Source organism: Bos mutus, chromosome 24 (assembly GCF_027580195.1).
Source record: "Bos mutus isolate GX-2022 chromosome 24, NWIPB_WYAK_1.1, whole genome shotgun sequence".
NCBI classification, from domain to species: Eukaryota; Metazoa; Chordata; class Mammalia; order Artiodactyla; family Bovidae; genus Bos; species Bos mutus.
The window spans coordinates 41,461,878-41,481,730 of NC_091640.1; the positions used below are offsets into that span (position 1 = coordinate 41,461,878).

Here is a 19,853-nt window from a genome sequence, read left to right on the forward strand (position 1 = left end):
TGTGGTCCACTGGAGGAGGGAAATGGCAAACCACTCCAGTATTCTTGCCTGGAGCACCCCATGGACACTATGAAAAGGCAAGAAGATATGACGCTGGAAGATGAGCCCCTCAGGTCAGAAGGTGTCCAGTATGTTACTGGGGAAGAGTGGAGAGTGATTACTAATAGCTCCAGTGAGAATGAAGCAGCTGGGCCAAAGCGGAAACTTCCTTCTCAACACTCGGCTGCTGCTGCTGCTGCTAAGTCGCTTCAGTTGTTCCGACTCTGTGCGACCCCACAGATGGCAGCTCACCAGGCTACCCCATCCCTGGGATTCTCCAGGCAAGAACACTGGAGTGGGTTGCCATTTCCTTCTCCAATGCATGAAAGTGAAAAGTGAAAGTGAAATTGCTCAGCCGTGTCCGACTCTTAGTGACCCCATGGACTGCAGCCCACCAGGCTCCTCCGTCCATGGGATTTTCCAGGCAAGAGTACTGGAATGGGGTGCCATTGCCTTCTCCCAACACTCGGCAGTGGATGGTAAAAGTAAAGTCCGATGCTGTAAAGAATAATATTGCATAAGAACCAGCAATGTTAGGTCCATGAATCAAGGTAAATTGGAGTAACCACAACAACCCCTGAACCTCATAGCCCATAATCCTCTGGGATGCCTTTTATGCTCCTATTGATGCTGGCTACTTTCAGAATTCAGTGAATACTGTTTCAGAAATGGCAACCCACTCCAGTATTATTGCCTGGAGAATCCCAAGCAGAGAAGCCTGGCGGGCTACAGTCATGGAATCACCAAGAATTGGACATGACTGAGTGACTAGCGTGTGTGCACACACACACACACACACACACACACACAAATCTTGTTTGGGGCTGGACTTTCCCCAACATTAGCTCCCTAGCTTGGAATGTGGTTGGCTCGTATTTTTTTTTTTTTTGGTCAGACTATTTAAAGACAGGAGAATAAACCTGAAGAGGGTAAGTAAAGGTGACACAGGAGGCCTGAGACAGACCTGGGACTTTGGTCATGAATCCTAGCCATCAAAACCTGGTACTCACCTTGTCGTTCCGACAGGATGGCAGAAAGCACCACTGACTTAAAGATTTAGTGCTGTGGGGAACAACCACGCTCCAATTCCTCCGTGGAAGGAGCTGACCTAAGAATAAAACTGAAGTTCACAGAAAGGCCAACAAGCCCTGTCCAGGTTCAGATTTTTAAGTTCAGCTGCAGCATCTTTGTCACATCTCAAGGCTGTAATTGTCCAAAAGCTTTCTATGTGAAAAAAAAGGATGTATATTAGTCATATGAAATCTTTGAGCTATAGGATCTTTCTTAATTTCTAAATGAACCTTTTCCAGTTTAAGTAATTTGCAGGGGCGAGGGGCATGGATTGTCACCTTTTCCATTTTTTTCCTCAGAAGGAATTGCTCTTTTTCCCTTTAGAAGGAAATGAGTAGACAGAACAAATACAGAAGACCCCAAATATCGAAATCAGTAGTTTTAAATTACATAGAGTCAAACTTCTTAAGATATAATTCTACCTGTATTGCTGAAAATAGAGCTGAGAAATCTTTAGTTCTTGGCTTTTTTCCCATTTTTGTAAGCATTGTTATCACTTCCTCTATTGTGAAGTGTCTATTATGCAATCCTGTTGGGAATAGCTTTTCCTTCACGAGCAGCTCATCATGCTGTCAGCACAGAGCTCCCTGGAGACCACAGCAAGACTCCAAAGGGGAGCATGGGGAGGAAAAAAGGCCCATTTCCCCCAAGGAAGGTAAGTGGAGGAAAGAACCGGATTTATCTTCTCAAGAAGTAGACAGAATGTAAAATCACAGCGTGAAGAACTTGACTGTTCATCCATAACAACCTCTACTGTGTGTGTGTATGTGTGTGTGTCACTCACTCTGTGCAACCCCATGGAGTGTAGGCTACTCTGCCGGTGGGATTCTGTAAACCATCTGTGGGTCATTCTGGGGCACTCGATGAATGTTGAATCTGACCCAGAACTTGTCTTGCACCAGCTAATGCAGCTTATAGCAAAGGTAACATTAGGTTAAAACCAGGTTGACAGATTTCCCGTGGTGTAACAGCAATGATCTATTCATAGTTGCTGGCTAGAGAGTTGTGTTGAGAAGGATTTAGGGATTATATCCCAGCTTAGTGGGAAAGAACACTGTGATCAGTGATCAATTAATGGTGTCTGCTATGGTCACAAAGTTGGACATGTTAGTATTTGGCCTATGTTATAGGTTAACTGACCCTGAGTTAAATGTTTACATTAAATCAGTCAACAAACATTTATTATTACTTATTCACTGTGTGCATGGCCCTTTGTTAAATACAGAGTTGATGCAAAGATGAAAAAGACATAATTCCTAAGGAAGATCCAAACCTAGTCAAGAAGATAAAGGAAAATAGTCCATTTTAACACAAATGATAATTATATCAACAGAGACGAACACAGGGTATCAAAAGAACATAATGGAACAAAACATCAGTAGAATTTTACAGGTATATTGAGATGGGATCATGAATGATTGAGATCACAAAGTTCCTACAAAGAAAATAAAGAATTGGAGTAGAAAACACTCATTTTATAAACTCTCCTGGGCTTCCCCAGTGGCTCAGCTGTAAAGAATCTGCCTGCAATGCAGGAGACACAGGTTTGATCCCTGGGTCAGGAAGATCCCCTGGAGGAGGGCGTGGCAACCCACTCCAGTATTCTTGCCTGGAGAATCCCATGGACAGAGGAGCCTGGTGGGCTATGGTCCATGGGGCTGCAAAGAGTTGATCACGGCTGAAGCAACTTAGCACGCGCACACACACACACACACACACACACACACAGAGGAGACAGAAAGGCTGTAGCAGGAAGGCGTAACATTGAAGCAGGAGATTAAAAAATAAAAACGGATAAGGATATGAGATGAGGCCTGAGATGAATACACAAATGCATGCTGATGCGCCATGAATTTGACCCTTAGCTTTTTTCTCCTAGAAGAGAGAAACCTGACAAATGATAAGGCTATGTTCAGATAGATGTTCAGAGAAAAGGGAAGGAGCTCTGATATGGGCTTCTATGAGAAGAGAATGGGGTAGCAGAGGAGGACCAGGGCAGAGGACAGCAGGAGAAGACAAACCGTGACTCCTGCGTCCATGGAAACTTCCAGAAAGAGACCACCAGCAGCCTGATTAGACCAGTCTTAATTGGCCTGTTGTGGCAGTGGGGTGACTTTTTGGATCTGAGACATCTGAGGGAAAAACCCCATAACAGTCTTTGTCTGACCACCTTAGATTTTTATTTTGCCAAATGGTTTATAGAATGTTTTACCCACATGCTCTTGTTACTTGACTTTTCATGTGAATTAGCCAATATTACAAAACATTCTCAGACCTGATTTTTTTTGGAGGGGGGCGGTTTGTGCAGGCTGGGTGGGCAGCCTTATCGTGAGTTTCATATGATTTCCAATAAGTTTTCTTAATTTTTAAAAGGTGGAGTATGCAGTGTAGTTTATTTGAAAAGGCGTTATTTCAGAATCAGAAGAAGCTGATATAAAAGGCAGCCTTATTCCCTCACAGTAGTGTAGCCTAATTCAGCGCTTCTCAAGCTTTTTGACCATGACCCAGAATATGAAATACATTTGCATCACCACCCTGTACACACATACTGATCTGTTCCTGAAAAAGCAATCCTGAAACAGCAGTTTTAAATTTTTAAAATTTTCTATTCCACTTAATGAAAAATCAGTGGTCAAAGACTAAGTTGATTTCCTGACCTACTAGTGGGCCTCAACCTATAGCTGAGGTTTCAGGGAGGACCTTCTGTTCTCTCATTTAAGCTCTTATGGTCCTTAAAGCATTGAGGCCAACACTTCTATGAGAAGCCAGCCCACGACAAGCTTGCTGAGGCTGAGACACTCGGACCCATGGCAGATCCGTGTAGGGGACTGGGCAGGCTGTTCCCCTGAGGTTCTGCCCTCACGTGGGGTTCTGCAATGTTGTTCAGCTCCTCCACTCCTGGGCTCATTCTTCAGTCTCTTCTAATACAGGAGGATTTTTTTAAAATCCTTTTATCAGTTTTTTTTTTTAATTGAAGTATATAGTTGACTTGACTTCCCAGGTGGCACTAGTGGTAAAGAACCCACCTGCCAATCCAGATGTAAGAGACGTGGTTTTGATTCCTGGGTCGGGAAGATCCCCTGGAGGAGATGACAACCCACTCCAGTATTCTTGCCTGGAGACTCCCATGGACAGAGGAACCTGCCAGACTACAGTCCATGGGGTCGCAAAGAGTTGGACACAACTGAAGCAACCTAGCACGCATGCATAGTTGACTTACAATATTGTTAATTTCTGCTGTATGAGAATTCTTTTTAAAATATTCTTTTCCATTAGAGTTTATCATAGGATACTGTATAGTCTTCTGTGCTACACAGTAGGGCCTTGTTATCCATCCTATATACAAAAGCTTACATCTGCTAACCCCAACCTCCCACTCCATCCCTCCTTCACCCCCTTGGCAACCACCAGTCCGTTCACCATGTCTGAGTCTGTTTCTGTTTCATAGATGGGTTCACAGGAGAATCTTCTGAGCTTGGTCACTTCTGTTCTCTCACTGCCCCATCTCCTGGAACCAAATCTCCTGTGCCTTGAATATCCACAGACAGGATGTCCAGGGCAGAGTCGGGCGGTGGACAAAGCACTGATTAGGTGTGTAAAATGCACTCCAGTCCAGAGGGTATCTTTGTTTATCCTTGTGCGGGTGAGTTTATGCATGCATACATGCCCAGTCGCTTCAGTCGTGTCAGATTCTTTGCTGACTCTGTGGACTGGGCCCGCTAGGCTACTCGTCCATGGGATTTTCCAGGCAAGAATACTGGAGTGGGTTGCCATGCCCTTCTCCAGGGGATCTTCCCCACCCAGGGATCAAAGCCTTTCTCTTATGTCTCCTGCATTGGCAGGCAGGCTCTTTATCACTAGCACCACCTGGGAAGCCCTTGTGTCTCCATAAGCCACCTTAAATCATTTTTGGAACAAGATAGAAGTAAAAATTTTAAACTTATAAATAGAGGTAGTTTCACGTCCCAGGTTTTCAGAGTCAAGGACATCTTTCTCCCTGTGCGGGACAAGCTTCCAGCCCAGAAAACTGAGTCATCTTGGCCACCTGCACTCGTGTGTCCACTTGGAGCCTCTTCTATTCTGACAACTTTGCATCTTTTTTTCTCTGGACCCAGAAACAAGTATGTCCAAGAATCCTCCAAGAATTCACCAGACGCTCTCTCCTGGTCAGAGAGCCAATGCTCACCCGACTGAGTTCAAAACAACCTTGACCTTGGGTTTTGTTTTTGCAGATTAAAAAAAAAAAAAATGTGCCTTCAAAAGCACACCAGTGAAATTCTTTCGTCATACTTACAGTATTTTTGTCCTCCGCTTTGAGTCAGAGGAGGCTTGCTAAAGGAAGAAGGAAATCTATTACACAGGCTCCCGGGAGTGAAGTCCCTCGGAGTCTGTAACTGCAGACTCGCAGTCCTCAGGGGGGGAAATCCGGCAGTGGCACTAAGATTTTGGTGACACCGTGTATGTTCTTAAGACTTTGACTTCTGTCAGTCAGCACTACAGCCTAGAGATCTTGCAACAAAAAGCAAGTTCCCAATTCCTCCTACGGATGCTCAGCGTCCTAACGTGGGTGTAGCAGCTTCCTACTAGCAGACGCTCCGGTTGTTTCTATCACAAGAGCTGCTGCAGAATGGATGCAGGCAGATCTTCAGGGCACACTGTCGGAGCGGGGATGTGGGGTCCAACTGCTACCTGCCTTCATGAGTCCTTTCCCAGCAAGAGTCCTCCTACATCCAGCAGCTCATGCCAATAGGAGTTTCCACAAGTAAAGTCTGGGGCGGGGCTGCTTATAAGGATCCCATGGCCGAGAGGGGACTGAGTTCTCGCAGGATCCCGGGGGCAGAGCAGGCGCAGGCGCAGTTGCTGCTCCTGCACCAGATCAAGGCGCTGGGTGCAGCGTCTCTGCACACGGCTCGCCCCTGCCATCTTGAACAGAGTGATGGGGGCGGAGCTTTTGCCGTTGTCGCCACCATTTTGCACTAGGCATCCTGTTGGGAAGAGCTGGAGGGAGGCCTTTGCACCGGGTGCCCTGGGAACCAGTGAACTAGACTCAGCGCAGAGAAAACAAGGTCAGACTATCCTTTTTTATCACCTAGGTTCTATTTTTATTCTCTGGGAATTATAAATGGGCTTTTCTGGTGACAAACCCCTTCTCTGCCCTGTGTCTCCTCACTGTGTGGATGGGAGAGGGCGCTGAGGGCCTGAGTCCTTTTCGGTGAGTGCTTCCTGCCGAGAAAGAGTGTCCGGTAACATTGGGTGGAAGAGGGGAACTTCTTTTCAGGTCTGTTTGGTTGCCCACAGGCCTCGGCCTTGAGCATACTCATCCCTGGACGACCCCCATTTGTGTAACCTTTGGGGGACAAAGGAACCCAGACAATTTAATGTCCCTGGCCCATATATGGACAAGAGAATAATGCTCACATGACACATTTTTCCTGAAAATGCAGGTCTCTAGGCCCTTGACCCTGATCCAATGCTTGCTGTGGGGCCTGTCTCCCTGGCCACACTTGGGTAGTTTCTCAGAAGAGAAGCTTCGGGTCAGAGGGTCACAAGAGTGGTCCAGGGGTCTGTTACCCCAGGTCGTGTCTCTGGAGTTTGGGGCAGAATATTAGGTCCTGCTGGGTGACAGAGTGTCCAGCAATGTGTAGGGATCAGGGATCCCATAGGTGTATACTCTATGGCTTCACTGACTGCCCTGATGTCCTGAACTATCCAGTATTCCCCACTGGGTTTCCTTATGGGAAGAATGGGGTGTTAAAAGCTCATTGGCCTGGTCTAATAAATAAGGCTCTGGTCATTTAGGGTCTGTATCACAGGGGAAATGCTCAACAGGGCCTCCTGGCAGAGAGAGTACTGTTTTCTGTTGGGCTGTGTATGCCCAGGTTTTAGATGAACTGTTGCAAGACCAGCTCCTTTAACTGATCCTACCTGTGCCAGGGCCCAGATCTCAGGATTCACACCAGGGAGATGGACTTGCTCTGTTTGAGGAAGTTTGTCCTCAGTCATTAACATTATCATCTCCAGCCCCTTATCTAAACAGACAACAGTCTCCAGTTTGTCTCCCATTAGGTGGAAGGTAACCCCCCAATTTTTGTAAGGTATCTCTTCCTAGTAGGGGTGGAGGGCATTCAAGGACAAACAGGAAGGAATGGATGCACATGTGTTCATCCAGTTCCCATCCTAGTGGTTCAGTTCAGTTCAGTTGCTCAATTGTGTCCGACTGTTTGCGACACAAAGACATGAATTGCAGGATGCCAGGCCTCCCTGTCCATCACCAACTCCTGGAGTTCACTCAAACTCACGTCCATCGAGTCGGTGATGTCATCTAGACATCTCATCCTGTGTTATCCCCTTCTCCTCCTTCCCCCAATCCCTCCCAGCATCAGAGTCTTTTCCAGTGAGTCAACTCTTCACATGAGGTGGCCAAAGTATTGGAGTTTCAGCTTTAGCATCAGTCCTTCCAATGAACACCCAGGATTGATCTCCTTTAGAATGGACTGGTTGGATCTCCTTGCAGTCCAAGGGACTCTCAAGAGTCTTCTCCAACACCACAGTTCAAAAGCATCAATTCTTAGGCGCTCAGCTTTCTTCACAGTCCAACTCTCACATCCATACATGACCACTGGGAAAACCATAGCCTTGACTAGACGGACCTTTGTTGGCAAGGTAATGTCTCTGCTTTTCAATATGTTATCTAGGTTGGTCATAACTTTCCTTCCAAGGAGTAAGCGTCTTTTAATTTCATGGCTGCAGTCACCATCTGCAGTAATTTTGGAGGCCCCCAAAATAAAGTCTGATACTGTTTCCACTGTTTCCCCATCTATTTCCTGTGAAGTGATGGGACCAGATGCCATGATCTTAGTTTTCTGAATGTTGAGCTTTAAGCCAACTTTTTCACTTTCCTCTTTCACTTTCATCAAGAGGCTTATTAGTTCCTCTACACTTTCTGCCATAAGGGTGGTGTCATCTGCATATCTGAGGTTATTGATATTTCTCCCGGCAGTGTTGATTCCAGCTTGTGCTTCTTCCAGCCCAGCGTTTCTCATGATGTACGTAGTGGCTCTATAATTCCCCTTCTTAGGACTTCCTTGAAAACCCCATAATTTTACAGTTCTTATGACTGTTCGCCTGATCTGGTGTTCAGAGCCAAAAAAATGACATTGGTGTCAACTAAGAATTCGACAGTGTTTTTGCTCCATATCAAATGTTAGCCAGGGCTCCTTAAGGGGTCATTGGGAGTGCCAGTGTAGGAGCCTCCTGGCTCTGTCATCCTTCATCTCTTTGGATCATTTGCTGTCAAGGGTAGTAGTTGAGATCTGCCATTTCTACCCCTTTGGGGGGATCATGAGGACATTCTCTCTTTCCTGTTTACTTATGTGTACTTATGGCACACTGATTAGGTCCTGGTTTCCTTGGCTTTCTATCCCTTATTGGGGGCTGAGTTTACTCACCAGGGTTAAAACGTCTCTGGACAGTTAGTCCAGATTCCCATGCTTACCGGTTGACACTGGAGGAAAATAGCCAGGTCTTTCCTACAGGCCTTTTTATTGTTTGCCTCTTGAGAGCCTCTCACAGGTCTCCCCAGCCCACTTCAGAGAAACTCATGCTGACCAGACAAGGTCAGGTCACTGGTCGCATGCCTACCTTGGAACCCTTTCACACTCAGGTGTCCTTGATGCTTTTTCCTGAACTTGCATTGAGTGTCCTTGTTCTCTTCTGTCATGCATGCTCATTACCTGGGCTTTTTCCTGGTTTCACCTCTTGACTCACAGGACTGCCCTTGCTCTTTCACTAAACTGGAAGTAACGATGGAGAATGCTACTGTTGACACCAGAGGTTGGCAAGGACAACAAAAAGCTGGTGCAGCCACTACACCGTGTACAGAGGTCAACAGGACAGCACTACTGGTGAGACCACAGGCAGGACTGCTGGGGTTCCATCTCATCCACAAGCCCCCACTGTCCCCAGGCATCCAGCACTGTGGGGGCCAACCAGAGGCAGCAGACAGACACACATGAGTTTCAATCTCCAATCCCCAATGATGCCACAGTGTGACCCCCTCAGAGGGGCACAGTCCAGATGACTATGGGGGTTATGCTGGGTGCACACCACACGTGGGTATGAGGTTGCTGGGCAGAGTTGCACTGAGTTCAGCCAGAGGACACCACCATTCTACCTGTCAGAGTATACTCAGATTAGAGTCAGTCATCCTTGCAGGAGCCTCCCAAAGCCACCTGGGCCAAGCCTGTAGCCTAGGCGACAGGTGCAGGCAAAAAGGCCATGACCTGTCCTATCTGGGTCACCAGAGTTCGTTATTAACCGCTTTGCGTCAGTCCTCAGTAAGAGTCTTCCTGCCCTCTGTTGTTTGAGCCAGTAAAATGAGACAAGCTTGATTCAGAAGCAAAGGAAGGCTTTATTCTTTGATCAAAGAATGGAGAGGTGGGAGCTCGTGCTCTAGAGCAGCAATCCCCAACCTTTTTGGCACCAGGGACTGGTTTCATGGAAGACAATTTTTCCATGGACTGTATTGGGTAGGAGGGATGGTTGTGGGATGATTTGAGCACATTACATTTATTGAGTTTGTTGAGCAAGAGGCAGAGCTCAGGCAGTAATGCAAGCGATGGGGAGCAACTGTTAATAACAGATGAAGCTTCGCTTGCTCACCTGCCATGTACCTCCTGCTGTGTAGATCAGTTCCTAACAGGCCATGGACCAGTACCTGTCCATGGCCCTGGGGGATAGGGACCCCTGCTTTAGAGTATACGCTCCCCAAAAGGCTATAGGCAAGGCTGCTTTTTAGGATTCTTTTAAGTAAGAGAAGAGTGGGGTTTTGCAGGTTGGGCACAGCTCTGTTGCTCATGCTCCAGATCCAAGTGTCATGCACAGCATCTCTGCACATGGCCCATTGTTGCCATCTTGAAGTGCCAGGTACAGCACTTCTGCACACACTCTACCAAGTTGAGGTGTTGGTACCATTTTGTACTATAAACTTTGGTCTGAAGTACTGGGTGTGAGGCCCATGATTCCCTGTGAGCAAGTGAAATTAGATTAAGCACAAAGGAAAAGGGAAAGAGGGTTAAACTTTATTTTATTGCCCATATTCTATTTTTATTCCTCAAGAATTGTTAATGGACTTTGCCAGTGACAATACCTTCATTTTTAGCCATAAGAGTAGAGTGACAAGTTGTTGACAAAGATAATTAGAGTAATCCTTCTTATCTCTATATGCACATTCTTTTGCCATGGAGCTTGGCCACTCCTGTCTCCCAAGAAATTCATTTCCCCACTCTTGGAACTGGGCTGGCTTGTGACTCACTTTGGCCAATATAATATGGAAGAGGGACTTCTGTGGTGGTCTGGTGGTTAAGAATCCACTTTCCAATGCAGCATACATGGGTTCAATCCCTGGTCAGGGAACTAAGATTCCACATGCTATAGGGCAGCTAAGCCTGCAAGCTGCAACCATTGAGTTCACAGTTAAGAGCCCACTTATGGCAACTAAGACCTGACACCACAAATAAATAAAAATTTTTAAAAAAAAAAGAACATGGAGAAAGGACTTCCAAATCTCTTAAGTCTCAAGTTTCCAAAATCCCTGAAATGAAGACTCCCTCCTGCACATGAGCGTTATGTCTGTCTCCCTCCCTTTCCTCTTTATCTCCCTCCCCCCAGACTTTCAGAGCCCACAGTCCTCGAGGTAAAGAATCCTGAGCTAACAACCTCTATGTCAGTTGAGACCAGCCAACAGCCAGTACACATGAGGAAGGCCAAGTGGAACTGGCAGATGATTACGGCCATGTGTATGACTCAAAGCGAGAGCAGGAATGTCAAGCTAAGTCATCCCAATTACCAGCCCAAGGACCAACTGCTGTGTGAAAGTACTCATTTTTGAGAAGATTTATCATGTAACAGTAGACCACTGATGCCTCAGGAAGTAATTTCTCTCAGAAAGACTTTGAAACAATGAACAGTATGTTCACCCTGCAAGCCCATATCTTTTAACGCAGTCTGTGGACTCAGTTTCCCGAGCAAGTGCAGTTGGGCTTGTGTTGGATTTAGCAGTAGGTGTTGGGTATTGTAGCTGTTCAGATAGACCTTAACCCTGACCACACTACAAGCCTGGCTGGCCATAAGCAGTCCCACTTCCAGAAAGACAGAAGGCTGCTTAGTGTCTGAGTGGTGGCCTTTGAGAGATTCTCTGCCCAAGGCATCACATGTCACTCATGGATGGTTTCCATTGTTAAAAGGGAAAAATCTACTCTTCAGTCATCCTTTCTGGCACATGCTATAAAGAAAGGTGAGCGCCAAAGAATTGATGCTTTTGAACTGTGGTGTCAGAGAAGACTCTTGAGAGTCCCTTGGACAGCAAGGAGATTCAACTAGTCCATCCTGAAGGAAATCAGTCCTGAATATTCATTAAAAGGACTGATGCTGAAGCTGAAAGAGGAGAGTGAAAAAGTTGGCTTAAAGCTCAACATTCAGAAAACTAAGATCATGGCATCCGGTCCCATCACTTCATGGCGAATAGATGGGGAAACAGTGAAAACAGTGGCTGACTTTATTTTTCTAGGCTCCAAAATCACTGCAGATGGTGATTGCAGCCGTGAAATTAAGACGCTTACTCCTTGGAAGGAAAGTTATGACCAACCTAGACAGCATATTAAAAAGCAGAGACATCACTTTGTCAACAAAGGTCCGTCTAGTCAAGGCTATGGTTTTTCCAGTGGTCATGTATGGATGTGAGAGCTGGACTGTGAAGAAAGCTGAGCACTGAAGAATTGATGTTTTTGAACTGTGGTGTTGGAGAAGACTCTTGAGAGTCCCTTGGACTGCAAGAAGATCCAACCAGTCCATTCTAAAGGAGATCAGTCCTGGGTGATCGTTGGAAGGACTGATGCTGAAGCTGAAACTCCAATACTTTGGCTACCTGATGCGAAGAGCTGACTCATTTGAAAAGACCCTGATGCTGGGAAAGATTGAAGGCAGGAGGAGAAGGGGACAACAGAGGATGAGATGGTTGGGTGGCATCACTGACTCAATCAATATGAGTTTGAGTAAGCTCCAGGAGTTGCTGATGGACAGGGAAGCCTGGCATACTGCAGTCCATGGGATCGCAAAGGCTTGGACACAACTGAGCAACTGAACTGAATTGAACTGAACGTTCTTCCCAGTTCAAGGAAGGGAAATGAGTCTGAGACTGCCCTGGTTAGCTTCACATGGCTCAAAGGAAAGGATACATTTGATCTCAATGAACCAGAACACCAGGTTTTTCAAGGTCGAGAAAATCAACTTAATGTGTTGCAATTGGCATTTTTAAAAAAGGTATTTGTACACTCATGTTCGCTGCAGTGTTATTCACAACAGCCCAGAGATGGAAGCAACCCAAGTGTTCATCGACAGATGAATGGATAAACAAAATGTGTTTATACACACAATGGAATATTATTCAGCTTTGAAAAGGATGGAAATTCTGGCATGGGCTACAAAATGGATGAACCTTGAGGGCGTTTGTGAAATAAGCCTTTCACACACAAAAAAGCAAAATCCACTTGTATGAGAAATCTATAGAGTACTCAAATTCATAGACACAGAGAATAGAATGGTGGTTGCCAGGAGCTGGTGTTGGAGGGAAGAGGATTATTGTTTAATTGGGACAGGGTTTCAGTTTGAGATGATGAAAGTGTTCCAGATGGTGGTGATGATTCCACAACAGTGTGAATATACTTAATATCACAGAACTGTATGTTTAAAAATGGTGAACTTTATGCCTTGTATATTTTACCTCAATAGAAAATCAATGAAATAGAATAAGATACAGGTTACTTGGATGGATTCACTGTGTGAAAAGTCAACAATTCAGAGTGTGTGTGTGTGTGTGTGTGTATGTGCATGTGTGTAACACATTTCTGATTGTGGTTTTTTAAAAATTGAGAAAACATAATGCTAGAGGCAAGTCTCCATTTCCCATTGTTGTGGTTCTTTATGTTTTGAATTTGATATACTTTTCCCAATGGAAGTGATTTAATTTTGACATTTAGTTATTCAAGCAGAAAAATCCTTTCCCTTGGGCCTTCTCTTCATCATAATCATTTTTCTCCATCTGACTGCTCATGGTAACTAGATTTCACATGCTAGATTAGCCAGGAAATTCATGTACAGACATTCTGTCATCTTGCTCTGTGGACTGGTCATGAAAGCATTGGCATACATTGTGCTGAGTGATTATGACATGGGATTTATGCTTCAGTGCAGAAAAACTAGAATTCCCCTAAATCTTAGAGTGTAAATTTTAATTTAAAAATTCCATGGTGGTTATGGTCTCTAAACCTCTCTTACTTGTAGGCATCTTCTCAGTAACATCCGAAACAGCGGGTTGTTCATCTCATGCATGAATGCTTCAGAGACAGTGAAGGACCCCAGTTCATTGCTAAGTAGCTTCAATTGTAGAAAGAGTATAAGAACAGTTACATCATGCACTCAGGGAGATAAACCCTTGTCAAAAAGAAGGCATGATAGAGAAAGATTTGTAATCATGCAAAAAGATTGCACGATTATTGTGTAATCATAATACAGAAAAAGAAACTCAGAGACAAAATATTGAGCTTTAATGTATGAAGACGTGGATTTGTCAGTGATTTCCTACAATATACTTGAACTGGAATATAATGCACAGCACCCTAGACACTGCCCTTGGCCAGTACTTCACTGGAGCTTTAGATGTCTCCAAATTCCAAGAAATTAAAACACTTCTAAGGGTTATGTTAAATGAAATAAACCAGATAAAGACAAAGTATGTTATCACATATGTGGAATCTAAAATATACAGCAAATGAATATAACAAAACAAAAATAGACTCACAGAGAACAAATTAGAGGTTACCAGAGGGGAGAGGGAAGCAGTGAGGGGCAAGTTAGGGGTAGGTAATTAAGAGGTACAAGCTACTATGTACAAAATAAATAAGCTATAAGGATATATTATACCACACAGAGAATAGCCAATATATTATGATAGCTATAAATGGAGTATAACCTTTAATAATTGAATCATTTTTAAGAAAAACAGGATATTGATTTACACCAAGTCTTGGAGTATGATTTACAATATGCAGCTTTGGAAATGCATACTAAATCATATGCTAAATATATTCAAATTTATGGTTACCACTATAATATTTAAATGTGATAAAAATAAGCTAACTTAAATTCTTTGTGGAATTAAGTGGGATTATTAAATTATAGGTACATTTAAGTTCTGGAAGAATGAAACTTACCTGGAACCACACATACACACACAAATCTCCCTGGTATATCTCATAACTCTTCTTAACAAACTAATTCATCTACTTTTTGCTGGGGAAAGGTCTGGGAAATAACCATTCCACCATTATTAGGAGTAGGACTGTGTATTTCAGAGAGTTCTATTTTTCCCATCTTTGTAACCTAACAGAGATATAAACTCTGGAATTCTGCCTTTGTTTCTCTGACTTGAGAGTCTCAAGAAAGGATCCTTAGGTTGACATACAGGCTTTATTTTACTAAACAAATTTATAGAAATTTATTAGGAAAATTGTCTTTGATAAAGCAGCTATGATTCTGCTTTGAGGGATAAGCTGTTATGCCTTGAAAATGTGAGGAATAATGATAAAAACTGAAAGCTTTTTCCCACAGGTTAGAAACAAGTTAAGGATACTTGGTTTTGCTACTTCTGCTCAATGATACATTGGAAATTTTATCCAGAAGAAATTAAAGAAGACTTAAGCAATATAAAGACATCCCATGTTTATGCATAAGAAGACTTAGTATTATTAAGGTGGCTATTGGACTGCAAGGAGATCCAACTAGCCCATCCTAAAGGAGATCAGTCCTGGGTGTTCATTGGAAGGACTGATGCTAAAGCTGAAACTCCAATACTTTGGCCACCTTATGCAGAGTTGACTCATTGGAAAAGACCCTGATGCTGGGAGGGATTGAGGGCAGGAGGAGAAGGGGACAACAGAGGATGAGATGGCTGGATGGCATCACTGACTCGATAGACATGAGTTTGGGTAAACTCTGGGAGTTGGTGATGGACAGGGAGGCCTGGTGTGCTGCGATTCATGGGGTCGCGAAGAATCGGACACGACTGAGCGACTGAATTGAACTGATACTCCATAAAGCAATCTACAGATTCCATGCAATTTGTGTCAAAATTTCTCCTACCTTTCTTTGCAGAAATGGAAAAGCTGGTTCTAAATTCATACATAATTGCAAGAGACACAGAATAGGCAAAACGTCTTGAAAAGTTGAAGGACTCACACATCTCAATTTCAGAACTTACTACAAATCTACCACAGTCAAGACCATGTGGTACCGACAAGGATAGACATAGGACCAATAAACTATAATCAAGAGTCCAGAAATAAACCTATATCTCTGTGACCAATCTGTTTTCAACAAGAGTGTCAAGATCATTCAATATGGAAATAATAGTTTATCAGCAAATGGTCCTAGAACAACTGGATAAACCGTATACAAAAGAATGAAGTTTGACACTTCTTACACCATCTACAAAAATTAATTCAAAATGGGTCAAAGACATGAATACAAAAGCTAAGACTATAAAACTCTTAGAAGAGAACATAGCAGTAAAATTTCATATTCTTGAATTTGGCAATAGATAGTTAAATTTGACACCAAAATCACAAACAACAAAAGAAAAAATACATTTAAGTTCATCAAGATTAATAACTTGTGTGCATCAAAAGACAGTATCAATAAAGTGAAAGTGTGACCCACAAAATGGGAGAAAAATTTGCCATTCATATACATAATAAGGACCTAGTGTCTGGAAGTAAAGAACTGCTATAACTTGAGGACAAAAAGACAAGCAATCTAGAAACAACAAAAAACAAGGGGTGAATAGATGTTTTATCAAAGAAGACATAAAATGTTGAATAAGTACATGAAAAAATGTCATCCAGAAAATCAAAATCACAAGATGCCATTTCACACACTATGGGATGGCTAAAATTGAATAATACCAAGTGTTGGTGAAGATATGGAAAAATTTAAACCCTTGGATTGCTGGTGAGAATGTGAAATGGAACAGTCACTATGGAAAACAATTTGGCAGTTCCTCAAGAAATTAAATGTAGCATTACCGTATGATGCAGCAATTCCAGTCCTAGGTATATTCCCCAAAGAATTGAAAGAGAAGTGGACATAAAAACTTGAACACAGAATGTTCATAGCAGCACTCTTCATTATAGCCAATAAATGGAAACAGCCCAAACATCCTTTGACAAGCAGTTTGGTACATCGACACAATGAAATGAAATGAAGCTATAAAAAGAAGCACTGTACATGGTATAGCACTGAACCTGGAAAACAGTGCTAAGTAAAAGAAACCAGACACAAAAGCTCACCCATTGTATGATTCTATTCATGTGAAATATACAGAAGAGGGCAATCTATAGAGACAGCAGGTTAGTGGTTGCCAGAGGCTGGAGGAAGGGGGAGTAGAGATGACTGCTTAATGGATATGGGGTTTCTTTTAGTGAGGTGAGAAGAATGTTCTGGAGCCAGTTAGTATTGATGGTCAAACAACATTGTGAGTGTACTAAAGTCCACTAATTTGTACACTTTAATGGTTAAGTGATGGATTTTATTGTATGTGAATCTTGCCTTAATTTTTTAAGTGTGATGAAACCTGGAAAACTGTAATTTGGGGGTATGCTAACTTTGATATCCAATAGTCATAAATAATAATTCTGAGTGTTTGGTTTTGTTTCAAAATTATTCACTATTTTTATATCTTTTAAATATTCCAGCACTGCTAGAACGTATTACATTTTGTACCAAATGGTAAACCCTGAAGTTGGTTCTCTATATTTGTGTCAAAAATTAAAAACATGAACAGCAAAGAGGATTTCTTCAGTTTAGGACAGGACTAGGCAAACTACAGTCTGCTGCCTATTTTCATACAGCCCACCCCAAAAAAAATTTTTTACATGTCTTAAGATCATGGCATCTGGTCCCATCACTTCATGGGAAATAGATGGGGAAACAGTGGAAACAGTGACAGACTTTATTTTGAGGGGCTCCAAAATCACTGCAGATGGTGACTGCAGCCATGACATTAAAAGACGCTTGCTCCTTGGAAGAAAAGTTATGACCAACCTAGATAGCATATTGAAAAGCAGAGACATTACTTTGCCAACAAAGGTCCGTCTAGTCAAGGCTATGGTTTTTCCAGTAGTCATGTATGGATGTGAGAGTTGGACTGTGAAGAAGGCTGAGCGCCAAAGAATTGATGCTTTTGAACTGTGGTGTTGGAGAAGACCCTTGAGAGTCCCTTGGACTGCTAGGAGATCCAACCAGTCCATTCTAAAGGAGATCAGTCCTGGTTGTTCATTGTAAGGACTGATGCTAAAGCTGAAACTCCAATACTTTGGCCACCTCATGCAAAGAGTTGATTCATTGGAAAAGACGCTGATGCTGGGATGGATTGGGGACAGGAGGAGAAGGGGACAACAGAGGATGAAATGGCTGGATGGCATCGCCAACTTGATGGACATGAGTCTGAGTGAACTCCGGAGTTGGTGATGGACAGGGAGGTCTGGCGTGCTGCGATTCATGGGGTCGCAAAGAGTCGGACACGACTGAGCAACTGAACTGAATTGAATTGAACTGATATTGTCACACATGTATCATCTGGTCGGGGGTGTTGGAAGTGGGAGTGGTGTGAATTGATGGTGGGGGTAGAAAGTATATTGGGAAACCTGTGTACCTTAATTTTGCTGTAAACCTAAAACTTCTCTTAAAAAAGCTGCACCATGTTCTTGTAGAGCAGACCAAAAATTATATTGGTTATGTTTTCTTGTAGTGGCTGTATTGGTCTGCACCACAGAATACCACAAACTGGGGGACTTGAGCCATGGAAATTCATTTTCTTACGGATTTAGAGGCATAATGTCCAAGATCAGGTGTTCTCAGAGTTGGTTTCTGGTGAGGGTCTCTCCTCTGCTTACAGAAGGCCCCTTCTCTGTGTCCTCATGCAGCCTTCCCATTGAGCACACACATAAAGAAAGATGCTACAGCTGCCAAATTTGCATCTGCAAAACGTGGACTTAACATCCATCTCACAAAGTTAAGAGAATTAAATGAAATTATGTATGAAAGGGATTGGCAAAGTACCTTGAACAGAGTAAGTCCTCAATAAGTGGGCATTACAAATATTATCCCCTACAAGGAAACTCTTCAAAACATCTTTGTTTATGAATCTGAGATCTTAACAAGAACTAGATATAAAATTTTATTGATTTATAGTCACTTCAATTTTTTCTGCTTTCTGATTGGAAATGATTTATTTAAACACAGTAGTTAACACAGTTCATTTATTTCAAATTTGCTAATGGAGAAATAAGACGTGACACTTCAGTAAACAAATTAATTTCTTTTGATTGAAGTACAAAAATGAATCTAATTCTGCATTATCTAGACAGCTAAGGAGCTGTTCAATACATGTCACTTAGTCTTGCTCACCTAATTGCGTGGTCACAGCTGCATAAAACCTTTTTAAAATTCTATGCAAATCACAAGTTTAAAAGCATTGGTTATATGTATGCAGAAAGGCTACAAGAGAAAAAGGGCTTTGCTTTACTGTACCCCAAAGAAGGCTACCAGCTCTGAATATTTTACTTCAAAAGCTTCTTTCAAAATACTAAAGAAAAAAGAGTGAAAGTCAGAGGAGTGTTTTTTACTTGGAGTCTGCAGTCAAGGGCTACCCCTGCTGCCATAGCAACCGGACCGCTAGGTGGCTTTGCAAAGGAAGCATCTCACCAGACCAGCTGCCTGTGGCAGCTGCCCTCATTTGCATCTTTCTCAGTCAAGTTGCTTCCAAAATGTTTCTAGAACATTGATCTCAATTTCATGAAACCTCAGTTATAACCGCCTCTCTGTTCCTCTCTAGCACACAGCCAGTTCCGCTCAACAAAACTCAAACCTTGCTCAGCTCTCCCCTTCCCTTCCTGCCCTGGTAGAAGATAGTGATTTATCATGTGATGAACCAAAGATTGCCGGTGACCTAGGAGATGGCCCTCTTGCATCTTAAAATGGAATGATGGGCAGAGACCTGTTCAGAGTTTTCGTTTTGAGGCACTGTTCCCAGTTATTTTAACTAAGACTGGTACTTGGAGAATGGAAGTAGGAAGGAATAGTGGTTGGGGCCTTGCGCTGTAGTTATATACACCTATTTCCAAAGGTGCTCCCTGTCCCCTCCTCTCACCCCCGACCCCACCATGGGGAAAAAACTCTGAGGCAGAGATTTCTATACAGGAGTTTATCAGGGAGCACCACCTGTGCAGGACAGGGAAGCAGGTTGGGGCAGAAGGAGCAGTTCAGCCGCAGTTCACTTGCATTAGGGGCTCAGCTGACCCTGCCAGGTGCTACGGAGCTGCTATGGCCCTTCAGGGTCAGCCACCCTCTGTCAGGAATTTAAGTGGGCAAAATCAGTGTGTCACTGAGACCTACAGCTCAAGGTCATTAGGATTGTAGGAACTCAGAGGTCCCACAGTTCTGCTGGCACCTGGAGAACAAACCACCTGGTGGTGCAGACGGTGCTGGGCTGTGAGTGTGCAGGCAAACAGAGAACGGCGCACTCAGATGGGGCTAGGTGTGCAGTACAGTGAGGACTCCTGTTCTTGCAGGTTGCTCCAGAAGCAACTCCAGACTTCTGTCCAGCACTTTGGAGCTTGATGCTGAAGTTG

General features: G+C 43.4%; 1 long non-coding RNA gene across 2 annotated transcripts in view; it reads left to right on the forward strand.

Annotated features, from left to right (window-relative positions):
• Positions 1 to 6,076: 6,076 nt before the first annotated feature.
• Positions 6,077 to 19,853, forward strand: part of LOC138985428 (uncharacterized) — a 46,096-nt gene continuing 32,319 nt past the window's right edge. Inside the window, exon 1 of one of the 2 annotated variants that reach the window (XR_011462487.1) lies at positions 6,077 to 6,176. This is a non-coding gene — a long non-coding RNA (uncharacterized lncRNA). The remainder of the gene's footprint in view (positions 6,177 to 19,853) is intronic. The other variant, XR_011462486.1, reaches the window with a different exon arrangement.